The following is a 21,233-nucleotide window of genomic DNA, read 5'->3' on the forward strand; positions in this document are numbered from 1 at the left end:
TTTATGGAAGATTCTCATGGTTTACCAAGGAGAATATTTGAAGTCACAATTGTCCTGGAAAATTTAGGTTACGTGGACACAATCCCTGCAAGGGATCTTCGGCACATAGTTAAGCATTGATTATGTGCCAGCATCTGGGGACTTAAAAATGAGAGGACACAGAGGATCTTCAAGAAGTTGTTTGGCTCTATTAACCCTGGAGTTGAGCCATTAGTGATGGTTCACTGCAGCCTAAATTCTGGGCCAATCATGTGTAAGCATTGTCATAATTTAAGGATACTGGTGGAGCTAAACTTTTCTTATTAATGATTTTTTTCTGTCTCTTTCTAGTTGCCCACACAGGACTAGCCTGAATTCTCTGTAGAAATAAAATCTACATGTAACTGGCTGTCTTTATTCACAAATCTGTGGTTCATTGACATGGGTTTCATTAGAAACCTGTGTCCTCCATCCTCAGGCACTTATAAGGAAGTCTTCTAGTCCTAGATGCAAGTAAAATTGTAATTGTTCCAAGGAATTTGTTAATGTTATCTCATCCTGAAGTGTGCCACCCAGTAGTTCAGCATGGTTGGGACCCACGCAACCATGGGTGAGAGGAATGAAAGATGAGGCTGCAGAGTTAACAAGGAGCCAAATCAGAAGAGTACTCTATGCTTCATCGGGGAGTTTGAACTTTATCCTGAGGTCAGAAGAGTTGTATTGAAGTGTTTTATTTTATTTATTTTTAATCAAGGGAATGGCATAATCAGATTTGCATATTTGGACAATCACCATGGACGCAGTGTGAAGAGTGGATTGGAGGGGTGTCAGGATCAGATGCAGGACAATCTACTTAAGGGATGATGATGTCCTGAATCAGAACAATGGCAGTGGAAAAGAAAGGAGTATAGAGATTGCCTTGAGGTGAGTGTGCAGAGGAACTAAAGAGGGAACAACAAAAGATGAAGCCATATTTCTGGCCTGATCATCCGTCACTCTCAAGACAAGCAGCTCATTTGGGGAAAAAATGCTGAATTCATCTATGGACATGCTGGGTTTAGATAACTGTGGGCCATAAAAAATTGTATCTGTTTAAACAGTTAGGTATGTGTCCCTGGAACTCAAGAGAGATGTCTAGATGGAGGTAAAGATTTGGTATTTATTAGCACATAGATGTTAATTGAAGCTGTAGTTGTAAATAAGATTTACCTGGGAGAGGGTGTGGAATGAGAAGAAAAGAGAACCAACACTGTGGTTTACTAATACAAGGATATACAGGAATAAGATCCTGTAAATGAGACTGAGATAGAGCTGCCAGAGAGTAAGAAAAAAACATATTCATAAGCAATGGACCCTTTATAGCTTCCATCATCCCTATAGATCTTGAAGTTCCCCAGGACAAGAGCAGAGTGGAGAGGAAGAGTTATTGCCAACGTCTTTAATGAAAGAGGAGATTGATCAGGTGATGGTAGATGATGGTGACTGCTGGTGACTAGGAGGGGAGAGTGTGACTAGATGACTGGATGGCACACGCTTCACAGTGGTAAGAACAAAGAGCTTGGAGTGTGAGAGAATGAGAAATCTTCTTTTGAAAAGGTTTCAGGATAAACAAGATTTTGAGACGAGTCATATAGACTGAATGTTTGTGCCCCTCAGATTCATATGTTGAAACCTAATCCCCAATGTGATGGTATTTGGAGATGGGGCCTTTGGGAGGTGATTAGGTCATGAAGGTGAAGCCCTCATGAATGGGATTAATTATAATCCCATTAGTTTATTATCTTATAAAGAGATATAAGAGAGACTCCAGAAGACTCCCTCACCCCTTCTGCCATGTGAAAACACAGTGAGAAGATGGTGTTCTATGAACCAGGAAGTGGGATTTCACCAGACACCGAATCTGCTGTTGCCTTGATCTGAGCTTTCCCAGCCTCCAGAACTATAGAAATAAATTTATGTTGTTGATAAAGCATCTAATCTGTGGTGTTCTGTTTTAGCAGTCCAAGCTGACTAAGACAAGTTGAACTTAAAGCATGAGAGGGATGACGGAAACGCTCAGTTAAAAGACTGTGGATCTAGAGGGATATAACTCAGGACTCAGGATTCTAGAGGGCACAGTGGGAAGATTTGGGACAGAGGGAAGCAATAGGATGTTGTGTTAAGGGGAAAGCAGCACATAACATTATGGGGTGGTGATATGGTAAATGATAGTGAACAAGAAGGCTTGTGTTGGTGCAGTCTAAAGATAGTAGGGATTTAAGGTGGGGGGTTTAATTCTTGGTAAAGATGCTAGATAATTAGTCTTGGCTCTACCCTGTATGTGGCTGGAGTTCTTGGCTTTCTTAGGAGTCATCTTTCGCCAATGGAATCCTAGGTTTTGATAGATAAGTAGATCTTGAAGCAGGACAAATGACCCAAGGTCTGGTGATGACATGAACTACGTGGGTGACCCAATTTTCTGCAGAGTAACCAAGCATGTTGGGTTCTATGTGCCAACCTTTGTATTTCATGGAACACCCTTCACCTCCATTTTCAGATCACCATTTGAGATCTGAAGCCTTGTTTATCCCTTGAGGCACAGTAATGTCCCCCTTTTTAAACGCGCCTATAGTATTATATAATTTCCTAACCACAGCACTAGCCAAAATATATTATTGCCAGTTTATATAGCTATATCTTCCATTGGGCCATGCTCTTTAAAGGTCAAGAAATTTCTGGTCTACTGATACATTTCAAGAAACTGGCATAGTGAGTGAAATATTTTTCTCCGTACACACCCACACCCACAACCCACACACACACACACGCACACACTCACATACACACATACACATATATAGTATATGGGTGGGGCTAGTATATCCAGTGGGTATTGTACCTTCTGTCTGAGAAACTGGTATGTGCCTGTGCTCCAGGGAGGTGTTCTACGTGAAGGTGGAGTTTTTCTGCCTTCAGTGTCTATGGGGATGTGTGGAGGAGAGGGGTTCAGGTGCTTGTCATCCACTCACACTGATCATGGCCAAAAGAGGGCAGCAGAGAGCCACAGAGCAGAGGTGATGTGAGGCGTTGCAGAGAACTTGGGTTTGCGAGAATACAAAATCAAGAGTGAGAGTTTTGGATGCTAGGGATAGGGTGCTGCTTTTTACAGAAGCTAGTACTTTGGGGGTTGGTTTAGCAATGAGAGAGTTGGGAAATCCCCTAGTCTAAAGAGGATATTTAAAGGAAAACTTGAATCTTAAAACCAGGAAATAAAACAGGAAGTAGTAAGGTATTTGCTCCTTGGTTAGGAAGTAATTTGTAATAATTATGTTTTTATTGCCAAGAACATCCTTTGAAACTCAGGCCAAGCCTCCACTCTGTTTATTATGTGACAAATAGAAGAGTTTGATCTTGAAAGTGTGGTCTGTCAGTCATACGAAGGAGAGGGGAGGGGATGGCTAAGTTTAGCCCACGGAAGGGAAGCCACAGATGTACAGGGAGATGCTTCGAGTAAATGCTAAAAGGCTTGCCTCTTAGGGGCAGATCAGGTCCATCTGTTCTAAATGGCCCAAAGGGAGAAAAACTGGGACTAATGAGTAGGAATGACAGGAGGAGTGATTTCAATTCAAAACCAGAACTTTCTTCTTCAGTAGCCTCATCTCATGGACTCTCCTCCTTTGTCTGCCATGCTAGAGCCACACTGGCTTCCTTTTGGTTCCTCAAACACACCACAAAGTTTTCTGCCGTTTTACTGCAAGCACCGTTGGATTTTCATCATCTCTCAGATCTTGACTTAACTGCTGTTTCCTAAGAGGGTCCCTTTGTGGCCATCCCCCGCTATTCTCTATAATAGCATCATGCTCATTTCCTTTAGAACACCCATAACTATTTACCATTATGCATTCATTTATTTCTCTCTTGTTTTATCATCTGCCTGCCCCTGAAGGGCAAGGAAAAAGTATGTTTTACTCTCCACTGTATACCCAAATGCTGGTAACTATGTTTCTGCTTCCATAGCAACCTGAGACCATTGTCAGCAAGAAGTTTAGAGAGAGATATAGCTATGAGATGTAAATGATTATTGGAAACAAACCTTCAAACTGAGCTTTAGTAATGATTAAACATGAAATAGAGATCCGGCAAGAGTCTGAAAAGTTAAATTACATATTTCAGATATTAAAATGAGATATAGTATTTCTTCTTCATTGCTACTAAATAACTTCCTTTGGGCTTTGCTGTATATTTTGCTCTATGTGCCCCTACCTATATTAGTTTTCAAGGCTGCATAACAAATTATCACATATGTAGTGACTTGAAACAATACACATTTATTAGCTCACAGTTTCTCTGGGTCAGGAGTCTGGGTATATCTTAGCTGAGTCTTCTGCAAGGATGCAAAAGGGTATCAACCAAGACATGATTCTCATCTGAAGACTCTCCTAGAGAAGACCCTCTTCCCAGTTCCCTTGGGTTGTTGGCAGAATTCATTTTCTTGTGCCTGTACGTTCATGGAAGCTTGCTTCTTCAAAGCTAGTGATGGAGAGAGAGAGACTAGAAGCAAATCTACTAGCAAGATGGAGTCTTATATAACATAACAATCAAAGAGCGACATCCCATCACCGTGCCATATTCTGTTAGTTAGAAGCCAGTCACAGATCCCACCCACACTCAAGGGGAAGGATCACACAAGCACACGAATGCCAGGAGTTTGAGATCATGAGGGTCTTCTCAAATTCTGTCTACCACAAGAGCTAATATTAAAATAAATATACATGTAATTAGTTTTACTATTTGATATTCATTGATATAAGTATGCTAAAAAAACTTGAAGAAAAGCTAATTATCCAGACCATGTCTATCATCTTAATGAGCATCAGTTATTATTGTATTTATTTAAATGTCAATTTTGACAAAAGCATAGCAACTCACAGCCAATTTCAGAAAACTGAAAATCTTTTCAGCAATGATTTAGTCTTCATCAATACCAGCAGTGAGGAACATAACTATCTTCATGAAGGCATCATTTTAACTCCACGTTAATGACATGTTGTAAATATATTATCTGTAGGAAGGTATTAAGCTGTAAATGGGCAAATGATACCAAGCACATCAACAATGGGTGGATAAAACTGAGAAACTCTGCCTGAATGCAGATGGGAGGAAAAAGAGTTGACAACAATGAGAGCCAATGGATGGAGAAGAGAGAAAACAAAATTCAAACTGGAATATATAAGCCATTCAGATACACATCAATATAGTCAAGTTTCATATTTGAAGATAAGGACCATGTAGATTTTTGCTCACTTTTCAGGCAGTGACTTGGAGAGTTCAACAATCCTTTGTTGAAGAAAAAAAGAATAACTTAAACTAATTATTTGAAAATTATTAAAGGAAAAATTTCTAGAGTAATTTAAAAGATTGCTAACAAACTTTGTGTGCCACAGAGAACATATTTTCTTTTTAAAATTCCATAAAACATTTGCAAAAATTTTCTTAAATTAGGCTACAAAAAGCATCACTTACTTCTCCAAACCGAGAATTGTAAGGCCATATTCTTTGATCAAAATGTGCTAAAATTTGAAATTAATACAAATTTATACATCCTCCATGCAAAACCAAACCCATCTATGTGGGAAATGAAAAAAAAAAGACATTCTCAATAAGAATTGGGCCAGAATTAAAATCAAATGATGACTAAAGACAACTTACAATAAGAATTGCAGAGAAATTCTTTAAATGACATATAAATTTACAATAACTGTAAAAGTATGATATTGGCCTGAGGATAACAGATAGGTCAATGGACCCACAAAAAACCTTGGTGCGGACCATAGAACATGTGAAAACGTTATGAACGACAGAAAAGGAAACATAATAGGTACCCAATAACATGTTGAATGGATGAATCACTAGGTTTTCAAATCAGTAGGATTATTAAACAAATATTACTTTAACAATTGATAATTTTTTGGAATTAAGATGTTAGTTCTCTATCTCAGATTCCACATCAGAGTAAATTCAATATGAATAGAGTTAAAAGTAAAAAAATGAAACTATAGAAAAATAGAGGAAAATAGCATTGAATATGTTTCTGATTTAAGGGTAGGAAAGTATTCTCAAAACATAAAGTTAAAAAAACCCATGCACGTAAATAATGAGATTTGACTAAAAATATCTGAACAATAAATACATTCATATACGTACTAAAGGGCACATGGCAAACTGGTGTAAGTATCTCAAATATTTTGTGAAAGAGAATTTAATATCTTTAGTAAACAGTGCTAGCAATCAGTACAAGAAATACTCCAACAGAGAAATAGGTCAAGAACATGAGTAAATAATTCACAAGAAGAAAACTAGCCAATAAAATATGGAAAAAAATATTCAACCCCAAGAATAGCCGAAGTAAACTAAGTAGAAATATGTTACTAGTTTTAAATTTTCAAATTTGCATGCTTTGAGAAATGGTAATACCCATTTTTGGCTGGGGTGCAATTATGACTACTCTGGAGGGAAATTTTGCAATATGCCAGAGGATCCTTAAAATCCTTGCACTTTTTTGGCTGGTAGTTTCTCCTTTAGGAATCTATTTTTAGAACATCTAAACAGATCCACTGAAGGATTTATGTATAGGAATCTTTGTTGAGGCATGATTTATAATGTCAAATATTCAAAACAAACTAAATGACGAAAAAGAATTGAATGAAGTATCATACAATTACTAAAGTTGTGCTTAATAATAGTATTTAATTACATATTTAAATGCTTAAGATATATTATTAAATGAAAATGTAAGTCATAAAATAATATTTACAGAATGTCCAATTTTAAATAACAATCACTTACTCTTTTAATAGAAAAAAGACTGAAAAATGTTATTGGTGAATCTTTGATCTTTGTAGGAGTCATCTGAGAGACGGCAAATAATTTTTATTTGCTACATTTTCCAAATTTAGTAAAATATTATAAACAGATTAGTTATATGTGTAGAAAAACAGGAAATGATATTTACTAAAAAATGATATATATTTTTCAGATAAAATTGTTGAGTTTAAAAATAAAGTTATGAGAGATAATGAGAGTATTCATGAAGCGGTTAGTGAAACACTTTCATATCTCACTATTGACTGCATTTTGAAAATTCTAACTGCTATAGGCAGGAGAATTTTCCCATAGCAACACATTTGGTGAAGAGCTATGAATTGAGAATGTGACTGGCCACAGTTGCACAATGTCTTTTCAATATGCTGTTGTTGGTAGTGGCGGGTACTTTTTTTTTTTGGAGGACACTATGGTTATTCTTCAACTAATCCTCAAAACCTCCCAGTTTTGGGGTCTTAGAGAATATGTTTAAACAGTCAGAGATGGAAGGAATCTTGGATCATTTGGTTGAATTATTTTCATTTCACATCTGGGAACCCAAGGACATTATATGATCTCCTCACTGAGACGAAGCCAGAAGCCAGTGGTAGCCTTTTATCCTTTCCTTTTTGTATAATGTGCTATGTACATATACCTGAAGATGATTCTGCAAACTTATCTAATAGCTTTTACAGTTGATTTTTTTTTAGATGGGGAGGTAAATTCCCTGTGGCTAGAAAGGAATATTAGATATATTTTTGCCTAACGGCCAATGTGAAAATTTTAAGTGTATAACATATGGCATACCCATTTATTTGGGACCTCTACGCAAGATGTGCTGATCTACCTGATAGGCCTTTTTGGTTCCTGGACCCAATTCCGACAGTGTGATGCAAAAGGTATTGGCTCCATATTCCTCCTTATTTTATGTTATTAAATATCACCCTCAACCTTAGACAGAAATACTTGGACTTTAACTTAAATTATGCATGTGTATAAATTACTTTTTTACTTAAATTATTCACTGTGTATAAACTACATATGTCCCCTAATTGCTAATATGGTGAACATCTTTTAGTAAATGTATTGAATGAAAATACTAAGAAAACAAACAAATTGAATTCAGACAGCAAGGTGTGTTAATTTTCCTGGTTTACGATGTTGCAATGTCCACTGGGGATACTGGAGAGTCCTTTAAGGATATAGTCCACTGGTTGACTCATCACATTCCAGGGTCTAGTTTTCAGCCTTGTAAGGCCAGAAATTCAGTCTTGTCGGAACTCTGAGATAATTAGATCCTGGGAAATAGCTTCATTTCAATAAAAAGAGAAAGATGTATAAACTAGAATATTAATTTACTCACTTGTAATGAAAAATATTTAACTGTAGCTAGGACTGAATTACTCATCTTAGCAGATCAGGATATTCTTTCCCTGTAGGCAATAGGCAAAGGCTACAATATTTAATCAGAAGGCTCATTTGATGAAAATATACTTGTTTAATTTCAGGGTGTATCTCTCCTAAATTAAGGATAGACTAAATTAAGACTACAAAGATAGTCTAACCCTGTTGAGGATAGATACCTACAGAATCTGATGACCTCCAGTCTCCATCCCCTGAATACGCACTCACTGTATTTTATAACTAGTCCCTATCTTTCTGCAGGCTATTATGTCTACCTTCCATATTCCATATCATATTTTTAAACCTCTTTTTTTATCATTTCTATGTTATTTTGATATTCTATATTCTAGCACTAAATGTATAGTATCATTTCTTCACTGATCACAATTATATAAGTTGTTGCCTAAGTAAATGTCTTGAACCCCGTCTTTTGAGATACATACTTTATATAAACTTGCTACAAAATGATAAATCGCATTTTCTAGATCAAACCAATCTAGGAGTCAAACTGGATTCCTAGATATCATCATATTTACATTTTTAGGTTTACTTGCACTCACTATGTGAGTTTTTCCATTCTTACCTGAAGTCTCCTTGCAACTATTTCTGGAAGTCTCTGCAGAGCGATGCCCTCCTGAGGGCCCTGATGCCCATGAAGGAAGTGCTGCACTTCTGGGGTGCCCATCAGTGTGGATGCTGCTATGGTGCTGGTTCCTGCCCTGAGAATGCTGTCTTCTGCTTGCTGCATGTATTGCCCTTCACCACAGGTGGGTCTGTGCCCCATTGCTGCAAGAGCTGTGGCTAATAAGCTGCATTGCCACAGAAGCAGAAGCAAAAATAATGAGGTCAAAACATATCATGATAATGACCAACCAAAATAAGAAATTTCTGGGTAAAGTCAGTCCCTGAGGAAATGGGTTAGCAGCGGTCAGGAAAATAGGTGATAACCAAAAGTGTTTACCTTAGAAAAGAAGAGGATTTTGGAGTTGGATAGAGGAGAAAGAAGAGAGAAGATAGAGAATGGCGCTTTAGGTATCATTGTAGGAGGCTGGAGCTGATCTAACCTTAGCCCTTGGGATGCCTGTAGGTGAGTTAGAAAAAGGCTCCTCTCCTTCCAGATGGAGGCAGCTGCTCCCCAGGGCACATGACTTAAAGAGATGGAGGGCTGGATATTTCTGTTTTCGCACCCCCTTGGCCAAGTGCATTTATGCAGGGCACAAATTGCACAACTGTTTAAAAATTAATGACATTTAACAAGAATATTGAAAAATGATATAATTAAGGAAAACTGGAGGTTTTTAAGTATATAAACTTTTTGGGTGTTTATCACTAAGTTAAGATATTTATGTAGCAGCAAGAAATTCTTCTTAGTTGCCACTAAAAAAAAGAAAGAAGTGGGTTTTAAATATGAAATGTAGATTAGATTAGCATCAGTTATCTGTTTATGTTGTATTAATCTAGTGATTCCCAGAAGAGTGGACCCTGCTAGGAAGGCATACACAGGGAGTAGGGTCTTACAGCATTTCGCACTCTGTTGAGCTCTGTTTTCACAATTGTGATTTCTCCTTTTTTCCCTTAACTTGAAGTATGCTTGTCAACCACATCCAAGAGGCTACTATTACACAAAGTCAGCAATGCCTGGTTTCTGTGCAGCAATATTCCTAGACAATACTGTTTTTCCAATATTTGTGGCTGTGCTATGTTTAGGTCATGATTAAAATATTTTTTCCGGCGACAAGCATTTGAAATGGAGCTTCTGAATTATTTCTCTCTAGTTTTCAGCTTCAGCTTCCTATAGTATAGAGTGCTTTGGATTTAGTCCTACCTAGAGGCAGAATACGTGTCCTAGGAAAATACTGCCAACTTCTTGATTCTGTCACTTCCTTAAAATTTTATGGCACATATATATGTGCATATGTATGCATGGGCAAATGTGTGTGTGTGTGTATATATATGCATATATATAGCATATACATGTACGTATGCATATGTATATACATATATGCCATATAGATTTCAGAAATTTAAAAAATATGAAGTTTCTCACCTCCTTATACGTGGTTGGTGCCTTAGAGGGAATTAGTATCACTACTTTGCAAATTCAAACTGTGAACATTTTCATTTGAGGTGAATCCCAGAGTTGGCTTTCGGCAGTGTGTGCTAGAGGTGTGATACACTGGGGGGCTCCCTGGAGGGAACATGGCAATGGAGGAATTTTAATATAGATGCATGCAAATAATAGAGCTATAAACCTTGGCAGGAAAAAAAAACTACTTCACTTTTCTAGCAAACTGATTTTCTGGACTCATATCAAATCAGTTTCTAAACTTGCTATGGCCATTTTTAGGCAGCTTGAACTCCCCTGCATGTCCCTCTTTCCCAACTTTTCCCCCACTAAATCCTCCTGCTTTCAGATTTGTACCAATATCTCCTTTTCTTCTTTGTAGTTGGCCTGACAACCACTCTGTCCCTTGGGTATCTGCTTCTTTAGGGATTGTCTATTAAGCGTAACAGTCTCCCTAGCCTTCTTAGTAATCCTCCTCATTCAAGTTACTTTCTTGTCACACACCAAGATGGCAACTAGAAATTCCTGGTTTAAATGTCTTAGCTGCTGATTACACAGAAAAAGGGAAAAGGCAAAAGTAACACATATGAAGAAGATATACATTTCTGAAATCTTAAAAGTTTCCCACAAACATTCTTCCTCCAGAAATGGCACTTGGTGGCCTGGGTGAGCACCTGATATCTTATTCCTGAGCACTGAGCTACTAATAGCACCCCACCTTCCTGCCACCAGCTATAATAATTTTTTTTTCAAATTCTCCCCTTTACAACAATGATAGCAAACATACAAGGATAGAAACCATTATTTTTCAATGTAATCAAATGGATTTTATTGCTGATACATTGGTGTCTTATGTCTTTAGACTTAGGCAATAACAGATATCCTTTTCCGTGTATAGATTTATTCTTGTTCTTTCCTTCTCCTCCTACTTCTAGAACTGGACTTCAGGTGTAAATGACTTGTGTCATGAATGGAACAGTTGAAACAACCTGAGGTCCTGGATCTGAATTCACGGAAACACCTTTTAAGATTCATGAGCCAAAACGCTGAGTTTGTAGTCCCCTGCTTGATCCCATTTTCTGTCTTTTCAATACATTTAAAAAATATAATATAATAGAGATTTGAGCTTTAAGTTTCTTATTTCTGTAGAACTGAACTGCTTGAATTCTACAGCCCACATTCGAAATAAAATATTGAACATTTTCCTGACTCTTGATCAGACTATCAAATTTCATTCTTCTAGGCTTGTACTAATCTACGTCATTCACTAACAATTTACAACAGTACAACTTTTGTTACATGATCTTCAGCAATAAAATATCATTTAAAATATTTTAGCATTTCATTATTAATAAGGGTAATTTGTCCTTATAAGAATTGATATTTTGTTTTAAAAATATCACAATCATTATATAATAGTATTTGAAGTATAAAATGTCCTTTTTCTATTCTTCTTCTCCAAGGAATTAAAATGAAAGCTAAAGACTTAAAAACCACATCACCATTATGAATCAAATAGGAGGTACCATTCCCTGGTATTAAATAAGTTATGAAAATTAGCACTGAGAATAAATTAAAGCATGGTGAATATTGCACAAGGTAATAATGAGATTCACTGTATGGTTTCCTAAAATCCTTAGAGAGAAAAGTCAATGAGTCCCAGTCGCTGAAGGCACTTAGGGATCATATTGTCTAGCTGCCCACTGTACTGGAGAGAAAACCACAAGAGGGTTTACATGACTTTCCTGAGTGTTGTTGGTGGCATATCGAGATGTAGCACCCATTTCTTCTAACTCCCAGTCTTATAACAGTTTATTAAACCATACTGGTTGTAATCATTATCCCATGAAATTTTTGGCATCTTTTTCAACCTCATATTTGTTACCATGAAATAGATCTGGTGATGATAAACTGTAGTCGCTTAAAAATAAACTTCATAATTATACATTAAAAAAATTCTTATAGGAAATCTTATTTCCTTTAGGCTTTCTCTGATTTTCCTATACATAAATGCTTGTAATTACAATTTATGAAGAGTCTTGAAGGGAAACATCTTGGTGCTATGCTGTTGCGCATGTTATTCCAGGGAAGTTGCTCCTGCTGGTACATTTCATGCGAGTGCTGTTGTTGTTGGAGAGAGGGAGGAGTTATTTATTGTCAACCTGCACATAGGAAAAGATTCTTCTTAGGGTTTTATTGTTGGGGCTCTCTAGAGAAACAGAATCAATGGGATACATGCAAGCATTCAAGAGAAGATTTATTATGGGAATTGGCTCACAGAATTATGGAGGCTGAGAAGTCCCATGGTATACCATCTACAAGCTGGAGAACTAGGAATGCTGGTGGCATAATTCAACCCTGGGGTCCACAGGCCAAGAATCAGGAGCCCTGATGCCCAAGAGAAGATGGACATGCCAGTTCAAGAAAAGAGAGAGAGACTTCACCTTTCCTCTGCCTTTTTATTCTATTTGAGACCTCAGCGGATTGGATGATGCCTGTCCACATTAGTGAGGGCAGATCTACTTTACATGGCCTACTGATTCAAACCCTAATCTCTTCCAGAAACAACCTCACAAACATATCCAGAAAAATTGTTTTATCAACTATCTGGTCATCCCTTAGTCCAGTTGAGTTGACACATGAAACTTATCATCATAGTGGTTATGCTTTTTTATTTTCAGAAACTGACATTGATTGAGTGTAACTCTAAACTCAAAATTCTAGTGTCTACATTGTCTTATTGTTGAAAAATAAGCTACCTTTGAGTCTATCCTTATCTCAAATTTTGTATAGCAGTTTGGTTTGCCTGTCACCATCAATCAATGTTTCCATACCTGTAACAATTCAGCCAATGTCATTCTAACTCAGAAGGAAATAACTTTATCCCCAGGCATTATTGCAATATGTTTCAAAAATTATAGATCTATTTATAGGTGATGTGAAACATTCTTCACATTTATAGCCACTTAATTGTTGCTTTAATAGAGAAGTTAGCCTTGACTGTGAACTGGATCCTTTGAGAGGCTTATTTATGGAGAACACAAATGCCTCTTTTCAAGGATTCCAAGGTGCCAATACACTTTGACTTAGCTTTGAGTTGCTCCCGACTGAAGATCTAAAACTGAACATTAAAGAAAGAATTTCAGTTTTCACTGAAATGTGGAAATTGATGACCATAAATTTTAGCACAGTAGAGTTTTTTCCATTACCTTTCTCTGGAGAGAGTCTTGTCAATGGGAACTAAACGACATGCATCATCTTGTGTTTTCCTCTAAAACTCCCACTGCTAAAAGAGAACAGCATGTTCAGAGTTTCCACAGAAAATTATTATATTACCTTGTGTTCCCTTATTCCACTTCCTGAGTCTGACTCAGACATAGGAAAAGGGGCAACCTGACTTACCTATAAAGAAAATTTGACAAAACCTCACATTTCTTTAAACCATTACATTTTCCAGGTCTGACAAAGTTATTGAATAAAAGAAACTATAAAGGATGGAAAATGACATAAACTCAGTTATCTCCAGTTTACAAAAAAGGATAAGTAATCTAAGTGACATCCTAACTTTTGGTTTTGGAACACGTGAGGTATCATAGTAATTTGAAATGGTTCTATCTTTTCAGAGACGATAAATTCAGCTTCTACAAATAATAAATAGATAGGCCAGACATGGTTAGAAGAAAGAACATATTTGAAGTCAGAGACCTGAGCTTCTGGCTCGTTCACGTGGTTAATTACCCTTGGGCATTTTTTTTCCATATATAAGATAATAAAAATAATAACACATACTTGTGGTAGATTGATTGCATTAAGGACCATAATTTTTTTTTTTTTTAAAGATTTTATTTTTTCCTTTTTCTCCCCAAAGCCCCCCGGTACATAGTTGTGTATTCTTCCTTGTGGGTTCTTCTAGTTGTGGCATGTGGGACGCTGCCTCAGCGTGGTCCGATGAGCAGTGCCATGTCCGCGCCCAGGATTCGAACTAACGAAACACTGGGCCGCCTGCAGCGGAGCGCGCGAACTTAACCACTCGGCCACGGGGCCAGCCCAAGGACCATAATTAATGGCATCTCTGTAGCAACATCTTTTCCCTCACACTATAACTCTGAGATCAGCCATGTGACTTGTTTTCGCCAATGGGACAGTATCAAATAATGCAATCTGAGGCTTGAAAAAGTGCTTCTGCTCTTTCTCTTGCTCTCCTGCCTTTATCATGAGAACATGCACAAACTAGGGGATAAAGCATGTGGAACAGAGTCAAGACAGCCTACTTTGTGCAGTCAAGGCCCAAGGAATGTGAGAGAACCTAGCTAAGGCAATCAGAGCTGCCTAGGTGATGTGCAACTGATTGCAGATGCATGAATGTGCCCCACCAAACTCAGCAGAATTGTGCAGTCAGTGATCAACTCATGACCAAAGATAAATGATTACTGTTTTATGCCACTAAAGTTTTATGATGGTTTGTTATGCAACAGTAGTGAACTGATAAAATACTTCATTGTAGGAATTAAATGAGACAGTGCACATGAATGACCTTTGCAAACCGTGAAGTAATATGAGTTAAAAATATGCTAAGGATCAATGAGTTACTGGAGATCAGGACATGGAAGAGCCATAAGATGTAGATTTTAGTTATTTCCAGCATCCATCCAAATATTCAATTTAGTTTGTCAATTTTATTTTGCTGTTGTTGTTTAAAGTGATATATATTTATTGTGGCCACCTATTTATGTGCCTAAATGGCTTAGAAGTTCTCATCACTTATAAACTATTATTTGAAAAGGAAACAGTAGAGAAAAAGCCCAATGCCAAAAACTAGACATGGAAGAAGCTCACCAGATTGTGTTCACTTAAATAATTTAAGTGCAGAAAATTTTCATTAGCAAGCAGACAAGAATTTTTTCCTTAGCAAGTTATTAATAGTTTGGCTTGACCAAAGTTAAGGCAAAGAAAAGTCCAAGAAGAAAATTACACATTTGATATTATTTAACACTAATTTATGGCATATTTTTACACTCCTGAATATTTTTTTAAAATTAGATGCTGCAGAAATAAATAAAAAATGAATCCTTGATTTCTGAGTAGACTTCTCCAAAAATTTATTTTTTAAAGTAGGCCTTTTGGATTTTGGAACACGTTTTTCCAATATCAACACAGATATATTCTGAGGGTAACCTACACAAGCCTGTTTAACAGCAATAATATAACAAATATATACTGGGAAACTTACATAAGCCTGGCTCTGTTCAAAGGGATAGAGATATATTAGTGAATAAAGTAGATAAATATTCTTGATTTCATGGACATTACATTCTATCGGGGGGACATAAATAGGAAAGACACATAAGTAAATATGTAGTACAGTATCTGGCAATAAGTGTTACGGGAAAAAAAGATCAGGAAGGGGAGATGGAGTGTGTCAGTAGGGCTGTCATTTTAACTAGATGGTTTTCACTGCAGTGGCTGAAGAAATGGGCCAGAAGCTGGGAAAACAGACAAAAAGAACAATCCTTTGTGGTTGACGAAGGATTATTTTTGGTGGTTTGAAATTCCTTTTCCTGCTCTATTCTCTCACCTTAAGGCCATAGTTTTCATTCCAGATTTGTTGAGATAAGAAATAGAGACAAAGTAGGAATGTGTGAGGAGGGCACAGCAGCTGAGGGAGAAGTGGATAGTTCCTGAGATGGTTGCTTACATCAGGGTAAATCATAGGACATGGAACTTAGACTTTTCTCTCCTATAATGTACTTTTGTACATCAATGTCTTTTCTCTTTTTCAGAGCGTGCATTACTCAAAGTTAGGAAATGAGTGTATGCTGGGGAAAAAATTAAGGGGGTTACTAATGTGCTGAACTAAGAACCCCAAAATGTCTTCAGGATATTATCTCATATGAGCTGACAGAACCCTTCATATTGGGTGTCTGTTGCCTTTTAAACTGCTCTACAATGTGGTGTCTTGAAACAGCAATTTTATCCTGCTCAAGATTTTGTAGGTCAAGAATTAGGCTCCCTTGTGGCCAGAGGATCCACTTACAAGATATCAGACTCACATGACCGGGAAGTTGGTGTCGACTGTTGTCTGGGAACTCAGCAGGTCTTCAGTCTGGGGCCTCAGTTCTTCTTTATGGGGCTTCTACCTGGGGGTGCTTGGGCTTCCTCACAGCATGGTGGCTAGGTTTCAGGAGTGAGCATTTCAATATTGTATGGTCTCATTTATATGTGGAATCTAAAATAGCTGAACTCAGAAATAGAGAGTAGAATAGTGGTCACCAGGGGCTGGGTGGTGGAGGGAATTGGAGAGATATTAAAGAACACAAACTTGAAACCTGAAGATGAATAAGTTCTGGACAATGCATAGCACAGTGATTATAGTCCAGGATACTTTTTATATACTTCAAAATTGCTAACAGAGGCTGGCCATGGTGGCCTACTGGTTAAGTTTGCACGCTCAGCTTCTGCGGCCCAGGGTTTCACCGGTTTGGATCCTGGGAGTGGACATGGCATCGCTCATCAGGTCATGCTGAGGTGGCGTCTCACACAGCATACCAGAGGCACTCACAACTAGAGTATACAATTATATTCTGGGGGGCTTTGGGGAGAAGAAGGAGGAAGAGGAGGAGGAGGAGAAGATTGGTAACAGATGTTAGTTCAGGTGCCAATCTTCAAAAAAAAAATTGCTAACAGACTTGATCTTAAATGTTCTCACCACAAAAAGGAAATGATAATTATGTGACTTGATAGAGGTGTTAGCTAAAACTGTGGTGATAATCATATTGCAATATATAAATCTATCAAATCAACATGTTGCACATCTTAAACTTACACAATGTTATACGTAAATTTTATCTCGAAAGAAAAAAAAGAGTGAGTGTTACTCGAGATTGTACTGAATATGTCAGTTTCATAAGGCTTGGGCTGAGAAACAGTGCCACTTCTGCAGTATTCTGTTTGTTAAGGCAATCACAGAACACCCACAAAATTAAGGGGGAGGGGTGTAGACGCCCACCTTTCCATGGTTAAATTAAAATGTTGAATGAAAATGTGTGTTATTCCTACTAAATCATCAAAAATCTTTGAATTTTAAGACTCATCTTGTTTACTAGGTCTAAGACAGTGCTTAAGGTCGTCATTGTAAAAGCTAATTTATTGAATTGAACAATGATTTTATATTGCTCAATTTTTGAGGGGAAGTGTGAAAGATGCTTTCCAAAAATTGAGAGAGAATAAACTACATAGGATCTTTCTTATGTTGATTGTTTCACGTTAAGCAGTCCATGTTACTTCCCCAAAGCTATTTTCCTTTCATTGCAGGTATGCTTGACTGACCAACCAGACACGAGCTGTAAAAATCAGAGGGAGAGAAATTGCTTTAGTGGATTCAAAGGCAGGAAAGAATGTTTTCTGCATCGTGAGCCACTAAGCTGCAGGTTCCGAGGGCTGCTGCGTATTGGAGATCCCTGAACAAATCTGATAGCCCAGAAAGACAAGACAGGCATAAGGCCAAGCTACAGGGTAGAAGTGTCAGAAGAGTTTTAAAAGTGAGTCATGCAGTGTTGATTTTAACTCAATGTTGTGCTTAGGTATGGAAAAAACCATTCATCATTATTTCACTGAAAACAGTGCTCGGTGCTCAGCTGGAGTACAGTCTTGTGAGGCTCATGGAAAACTTACCTTTCATTTTTGTCTGTATGGTAAATGCTGTTTAGAGCAGGGTATGCAGAGGTTAAAAGAACTTTTTAAGAACAAAAGTTGACAAACATGTCTGAAAGCAAAATGTGACTGACAGCTCATGGCTGCCTAGAGATGGGACTCAGTAGTCTCTGTATAGTGTGTAATTCTTTCTTTATCTAGAGGGTCAGGAAGAATTTTCAGGGTGGAATGGGTCCCTACATTTCCAGAGAAGACCAGGAAATCCCTGTTCCTGGGAACTCAAGAGAAATTTGCTTTTTTAAAAAAGGCTTTATAATTCGATCAGAAATTGTGATGAAAGAGGAAGCAAGAAATTAGTCACTTTCTACAAGCTTTTGTTGTTTTAATCAGCAGGGCAACAGACAATGGGCAAGTTGGCAATTTAGAGCAAACTTAGAGGTCATCCTCTAATGGTTGGATGAGCTGGTTTATGTCAGAGGTCTGACTTAAAAAAAATATAATTGTGAGGCTTATGACAGTATCTTTGGGATAGCCTTAGTTAGAAGTCTTGAAAAATTTAACCTTAAGAGAGTCTGGAATCTAAAAAGAGACAGAGAGGAGAGGAACTGACTGCTACCTTTACAGGAGAGTTTCCTTCCTGCCTACTGCTTTCCCTGTTGGTTATGAAGTGTTTATCTCCCAGCTTTGGCTTTGTGATGCTGTGGTTGGGACTCTGCAAATCACAGTTCCCTCTTGCCAGCTAGCTCCTATTGGGCACTATTAAGATGAGGAACTAGAGAGAAATTGGAAGGGTGAAAGAGGAAAAGATGCTTGCTCCTGCTTTTTTGTTTCCTGATCTCAAGGCCACTCTAGCAAAGGTACTTCATTTTGAACATGGCAGTTGGGTCCTGTAGCAGCAGGTGTCTCCAGGTTCCATTTCCTTTTTCATATTCCTTGTACCAGCCTCACTGAACCTTTCCAGATGACCAGCACTTAACAACTAATGACGTTCCCCGTAAGTCTGAGTGCTGCTTCCACAGGGGTCCTCCTCTAAACTCTTGAGGTTCCAGTGCTGCTCGTAGTGCCCTCTTCTTAGAGGTGTATATCCAGTTCTTTCGGATCTTTCTTTTAAGCTTCTAAGTTCTTTGTAGCCTAGGGCAGTAGCTGCTTCTTGCAGTTACCACTTGTGTGATATTTCACTCTTTACTTTTTGCCCTTTTACTCCTTTTATCTTATTCATTAATTCTCTATATTAAATCTCTGTTAACATCACTGATAACTATGACCGATACATCTATTTCACAGGAATGTATACAGTAGGACCCAGTGCTACTCCGGTTTTGCCATAGAGGTGCAGAGTCTGAACTTTTCCTATCTTCTCCACACTAAGATACAACAATAATGTTAATCCTCAAGTCTTGCCATAGGGTAGTTGATAATCAACTGGCTAAACAAGCTAAAGGAGGAAGAAAACATGGTGCATTCTGGGGAGGGGTCATTATTTAAGTTACTCAGAACTTCAGGGCTCTGCCAAATCTCCAAGGGTCAGTATTTTCTCACATGAAATTCTCTTTAGAATCCTTTTATTCACAACCCCTGCCCCCCAGCTGTAAATGTCATCCCATGGTGTTCTGGTTTACATGTATGTCCCTCAGAATTTGATTTTGTCCTTGATCCCTATCAGCATTCTTCCTCCTATTCAACAGGTGGATGAAGTGAAGTAAAGTAGAGGAGCCAGAGTAGGAATGAATTTCCAGAGTGACTAGGAAATGACCCCCTTAAGAAGACATGAAACAGGGTGTCCAGAGGACAGTTTAAGGATATCTCATTCAGAGAGTGTGTACCAGGAAATTTTTCCCGCAAGATGTACATCTGAGTTGAATCTTGAAGGATGAACTGGCGTTAACAAGATGAAAAGGGAGAAGCAGGTAGGCTGTTGAACTAGAGAAGATGTACCTAAATATCCAGGTAAAAGGAGTGAATTTGTAACATTTTGGCATACTATTACATAGCAGATGGGAAGGACAAAATCAAATTGGCTTTCCTGCCATATCTATTTTCGAAGGCCAGAAAGACTTTTGGGAACAGAATATTAAATACGTATCAGGATACATAGAATTTTAATTGACTTTCATCAAAGTATATAATTTATATTATCTTGTTTACTAATTATTTGGGGTAGATATATACTATTTTCTCATTAGACTAAGAATAGAGACTGTCAAATACTATTTTGTGTCCACCCACCATTACTTACACAATGACATGTAAATAACTTAATAGATGTATATGAAATTAATAAATGAAAAAAATTAATGAAACTTTCAAAACACCACTATGTGCCATGAAAATGGCCCAGTGAGACCAGCATTCTATCTTGAAGAAGAGCATGTTTTTTCATTTTGTGATATTGGTCTCAAAAGGCAAGAAATTTACCACTTCATACAGAATTCCCAACTACCTTCTTAACAAAATTTCAATATAGATTTTGTTAATGATTGGTTCAGGAATATTTTTCCATATATAATTGCAAGACTTTTTTTCAGTTGTCAAAGAGGAGTTTGATTTGTGGTAAAATAATTTAGTTAATATTTGCCACTTTGGGGATGTTCAGCATCCAGACATGCTTCTTAGTTGCATTCTCCTATTGATTTAGAGACCTTTTACTTGAAGGCAGTGGTCACCTCCTACTGTATGAACTGAGGGAGATATGACCCCTTCTCCGTTTATCTTAGTAAAATCAGACTGTAAAGCTATGACATAGGTTTGGCCAACAGGTGTTATTTGTAGGACTTTGAATCTTGAGCAAATGATAGCACAATACAGTGCTTGTTAAAGTTGTGTGATAGCCCTCCAGAGCTTGCTGCTATCTGTCAAGTTTTCATACTTGGTCCTCCAGTCTTCCAATATTATTCCAATAAATTCTCTTTTTACTTCAGATTATCTGTGTCATTTTCTGTTGTTTGCAACCAAACGCCTAGATCATATAGACGGTTTTGTTAAAGATGTAAGCAAACATATTCTTTATCCTCATTTGAAACTTATTGCTTTAAAAAAGTACAAATACTGTAAAGTGGAATTTTGACCCCCAAAAAGAGCATTTCTGTTTTTAATATCAACCATCTGTGAACAAGTTTCCCACTGGATACAAAGGTTTTTGATGGGTATTGTAAATGTCTTCAAGAGACATAGACATTTTTGAATGGAGAATTCAGGGTTTCCCCAGTGATTGTGATGAGTGTCCAGATGGTGTCCTGATAGCCACTCAGCAGAGTCCTTTAACAACAACGATTAACAGCTAATTACATTTAATGCC

The sequence above is a fragment of the Equus przewalskii genome, chromosome 26 (genome assembly GCF_037783145.1).
Source record: "Equus przewalskii isolate Varuska chromosome 26, EquPr2, whole genome shotgun sequence".
Lineage (NCBI taxonomy): Eukaryota > Metazoa > Chordata > Mammalia > Perissodactyla > Equidae > Equus > Equus przewalskii.